Source organism: Nansenia antarctica, assembly GCF_963989245.1.
Source record: "Nansenia antarctica genome assembly, chromosome: 11".
Classification (NCBI taxonomy): Eukaryota; Metazoa; Chordata; class Actinopteri; order Argentiniformes; family Microstomatidae; genus Nansenia; species Nansenia antarctica.
The window spans coordinates 1,472,491-1,477,490 of NC_137681.1; the positions used below are offsets into that span (position 1 = coordinate 1,472,491).

At 45.9% G+C, this 5,000-nt stretch overlaps 1 protein-coding gene across 1 annotated transcript in view; it reads left to right on the top strand.

Moving 5' to 3' along the window:
• Nucleotides 1-5,000, top strand: part of arid5b (AT-rich interaction domain 5B) — a gene marked incomplete at both ends in the record, with an annotated part of 98,769 nt that overhangs the window by 60,263 nt on the left and 33,506 nt on the right. The window lies entirely within an intron of this gene.

Here is a 5,000-nt window from a genome sequence, read left to right on the forward strand (position 1 = left end):
CATTGATCACAGCCCAGAGATACATCTGTATGTGTATGCTAGTTATCTCTCACTACAGCAATGCAGGGAGGAGGACGGCTTTAAATATACCAAAGGATGGTATGCAGACAATATTACTGGGGGATGCTAACATTGAACTAGTATTATAATCATGTCCTGTCTCAAGGGCTTTATTAATTTAAGATTCAATTCCCCCAATAAGGGGGATTGGGAATCCGATAAGGGACGGAATGGTCTAGAAGGCTTTTGCGGTTGGTGCAGAATGTTTCTAGTATTTGAAGAGAACACAAAGTGGATGTTCTCGGCCGTGAAATACAAGATATGATTGAGTGCATTTTTCACATACTGCACTGTAGCGTGTATGAGAGGCGAGGAGAGGAGAGGAGAGGAGAGGAGAGGAGAGCAGCGTGGAGCTTTTTGAAGCTGTTCATTTCATTTGCTCTCCTTAGAGACGTTCCCTCCAGCTTCAGATGGACCGTGCAGGCCGCCAAACTTTGGCAGGAAAACGCTACAGATAGGCTTCAAACAGATTTTCTCCCTCAAAGAAAACACGACCACAGGAATACTGTGGAGATATTTGATATGGTTTCTCAGGGCGGGAGGGGGTGGGGGGGGGGAGACACACACACAGAGAGAGAGAGAGAGAGAGAGAGAGAGAGAGAGAGAGAGAGAGACCCAGAGAGAGAGAGAGAGACCCAGAGAGAGAGAGAGAGGTTGTTACAGCAGTTTGTACATTGTTGGACTCAATAAAGTGCTGCTTCCAGCTATGCTGCACCTTATCCGTCCTCCAGCTGAAGTGATACCGTTGGGGCGGCTTTTGAAAGAAAGCTAAAGGAAAAAAAAGCTCAAACAAAACAAGGGTGAAAAATAAAAAAAGGGTTGTCATGCCAAGAATGCTACCTGGTGCCAGGAATAAAGCGGGTTAGATAGAGAGACGTGGTGGAGGTCACATCTCTAAGAGCGATTGCAAAGTTCTTCTCTCAGTCAGAGCACCAGTTTCTTTTTGTTCTACAGTGACACACTTCTGCAGTGGCTCTTTCTGTGTTCGCCGAAGGCTGCTTTGTCTTGGCCCTTGTGGGGGCAATGTAGAGAGAGAGAAAGGGGGACAGAAATAGTGTGTGTGTGTGTGTGTGTGTGAGAGAGAGAGAGAGAGAGAGAGAGAGAGAGAGAGAGAGAGAGATGGAGAGAAAGAGAGAGAGAGAGACAGAGACAGGGAAAGAGAGGGCAAGGGTTTTGTCACTTATAACAAATGATATTTGCCACTTCTGTCGCACACAGCTGCAGTTGACATAGTGAAATGTTTTGGGATGTTGCTCCACATTCAACAACAGCTTGAAAGGTGGAGAGAGAGAGAGAGAGAGAGAGGGGGGTGTGAGAGAGAGAGAGGGAGAGGGTGTGAGAGAGAGAGAGGGTGTGAGAGAGAGAGAGAGACACAGAAGGCGAGAGAGAGAGGATGAAAGAGAGACACAGAGAGAGAGAGACCCAAAGAGAGAGAGAGAGAGGTTGTTATGCAGGTCTCTGAGTCAATAAAGGCTAAATTGGAGCAGTCGTGGTGGTAGCAGTAGTGTAGTGGTGGTAGGGGAGGGTGGGAGAGACAGAAAGAGACACAGAGAGAGAGACAGAGAGAGGTTGTTATGCAGTAGTAGTAGTAGTAGTAGTAGTAGTAGTAGTAGTAGTAGTAGTAGTAGTAGTAGCAGTAGTAGTAGTAGTAGTAGTAGTAGTAGTAGTAGTAGTAGCAGTAGCAGTAGTAGTAGTAGTAGTAGTAGTAGTAGTAGTAGTAGTAGTAGTAGTAGTAGTAGTAGTGGTGGTGGTGGTGGTGGTTGTAGCACCGTAGTACCGCTGTGCTCTGGGCACCTCTCTCTCTCCTCTCTCTCTGCCATTCTTGGCCGGTGCTTAATCTGTTTATGTGTGAGTAATGGACTGCTGAGAGGGAGGCCCAACAGAACCCGGGGAGGGCCGAGCCAGAACTGATCCTCTCTGCTCTAACAGCGCCAGCAGCGGCCCGCTGGACACCGATCACATGCTCGTCCCCGCTGTGGGAAACCCAACCTGCCCTCATTTGGGGGGCAAGGAATGGGTAATATGTTCAGTGTCAACTCTTTTAGAAACATTTCTTTTTCTTCTCTTCTCTCTCTTTCTTTTTCCTTTTTTTTTTTCTTCTCCTTCTCCTTCCCTCCTTCCTTCTTTTCTTTCTTTCTGTCTTTCATTCGTTCTTTTTCTCTCTCCTTCCTTCTTCCTTCTGCAATTTCACAGTATGATTTGATATAATGCAGAATGTTGACAGATGTTCCTTTATACCATGTGACTTTCCTCAAGTCCCCCCCCCCCCTCCCCCCTCCCCCCGCCCCCCCCCCCCCCCCCCTTGTCTTTAAAAAAAAAAAGACAGAATTGGCTTCACTGTAAACATGATATTAAACTCAATCCGGCTCCCTTTGAAATATGTCCGTTTCAAGAATGGAAAGTATGTTCTCAGACAGAGCGGCTCTCTGTCGCTAACAAAAACAAAAGCGTGAAGAATGAGAAAGAGAGCTAATGTACTTTCAGTAATCATGAGTAATTCATTACTCACTGGCCTGGAATTTTCAAATCACTTCTTGTGAAGGACTTGTGGGTATATATATATGGGAACAAAGACACAGCAGCACTGCGGGAGAACATTAATCTTTCTCTCGACAAAGACAAACTAGATATCTGAGAAAGAAGAAACTCTCGCTTCTTTTTTTTCTCTCTCTCTCCAGAGAAATGTCCCTCTTACCGCTCCTTAGGTCTCTGTGGGGCTCTGGGTTTTTTCCTGATGCCTCCGCAAACATATTTGTCATTGCGCTCTGTTGAAACAAAACAACCTCGCTGTTGCCAAGGTGACAATAACGCCTTATATAAATGTCTTCTGTTTTTTTTTCTACTCTCTCCCTCCTCATGTGCAGATGGGTTAATTCGATCTCACTGGTTGTTGTGTGTGTGTGTGTGTGTGTGTGTGTGTGTGTCCACCCCCACCCGCTGGTTATTGAGTCAGCTCTGAAGTGACCTGTACAGATTTGTTAAGGGCTAATCCTGCTGCATTGTGGGATCCTTTGGTCGTATGTCATCAAAGCTACAGGTTCTAGATGGAGCGTAGCAGCAAAAGGTGTTAGCCTCGGGCGCCCGCTAACCTTCAGCGTGATTTAATCACCGGCGTAGCTAGCGAAGCTCTCTGCTCTGACTCACCCCATTGAACCTGAAGCTCAACGGCGTGTTATCACTGTTCAACGTCTCTGAGTCTCTGAGTCAGAAGCTCTGGCTGGCCGACCCTGTTTGAACAGTTCGCTTGTGGCTGTCGTTTTCTGACTGACTGACTGTGGGGGGTGGGGGGGGGGGGGTGTAGGAGGTTGTTTAATGACACTCATTCACTCATTGACCTAAACAAAGGGTTTCTCTGTGAATAATACGACCTTTCAGGGCGGGGTGGTTGGTGGTTTGGAGTTGGAGAATTGTGGGAAATGTGATCCGCTGTTGATTCCTCGGCCTCTACTCTCTCTAACCGACAAAAACATTCCACTTGGCAGGTAAACATTTTTAATAAAGGGAAGTTTGAGATGTTATCTGGGGGAGGAGGGCACATCCAGGGGAGTGTAACAGAAGAAGGGTGTATTCTCCCTGATGTGCTGGAGCACGTTTCTGTTCTCTGCGCTGGTCCCACAGTGTTGGTGTGAGTGACAGGCAGGGAGGTGAGTTCCCTGTGTCAGTGTGTCTATTGACTCATTAGCCCGCAGGCGGTCGCTCGGGGAAACATTGCACTCATTATGTTCATGACGTATGGAAACGTTATCCACGTAAATAGGGTTTACTGTGATCCTTCTGATAACAATATTAATAATAAGAACCTTTATTTGTATAGCACCTTTCCTGCAAATTGTTGCAGCTCAAAGTTCTTTAATCATTATATAATATCATATATATCATATTATATCATCATTTAATAATTGTGTCATTTAAAGGCGATATTAAAAAGATGGGTTTTTAGTCTTGACTTGAACATAATATGTGCTGAGGTTGTAATACAACACATTTATCACAACACTGACTTGAACTGAACAACTACGTTTTTCCTCAAGTGATGATAATGTTCTCTTGGCCCTACGGTAGCACAGTGAAACACTCTTAACATTCATTGAGAGGAATTATAACCAAAGCAGCGTAATTATCGACTTTGGGTTCAAAATGAACGGCGGTCATCAAAGCTGTTTTATTCTTCTATTCCATCCCCTTATTTCTCCATTCAGCTGTGTTGATGATGCCGGTTGTAGTGATGGTTGTGACACACAGCTGTGTTGATGATGCTGGTTGTAGCGATAATTGTGACACACAGCTGTGTGAGTCTGATATTGGTACAGATACAGACAGAATACTTTATTTATCCCTGAAGGGCGATTCAGTTTCCACAGCTCCTGGCCACAAACACAAAGCACCATCACACAACAACACACTCACACACACACACACACACACACACACACACACACACACAAACACAAAGCACCATCACACAACACATTCATCACTGCAGCTCGGCTCAGCCCACGGTTCACAAGTGCAAGTCCAACAGTTCAACAAGTTCAATAAATACATAAAAAAGTGCAGAAGTTTACAATTCAGATTTAAGAACAGATTCAAGGATGCACAATAAAGTGCATGAAGTGCATCACAAGTCAAAAGTGCGTATGAGATGGCAGGACCTCCTCTCCCCCTGCTGGGTCTGCTCATCTAGCAGCCGAACTGAAGCCGGCTGAAGGAATAAAAGATTTGGCGTAACGGTTTGTGCTTCTCGTGGGCGCCTGATAGCAGAACTCACGAGACAGGCCCTGGTTTAGACAGGCCCTGGTTTAGACAGGCCCTGGTTTAGACAGGCCCTGGTTTAGACAGGCCCTGGTTTAGACAGGCCCTGGTTTAGACAGGCCCTGGACTTGTAGGGCAACAAGTCCTCTGGCCTTCTGGACCACACGTTTCTCCATGAGAGTGTTTAA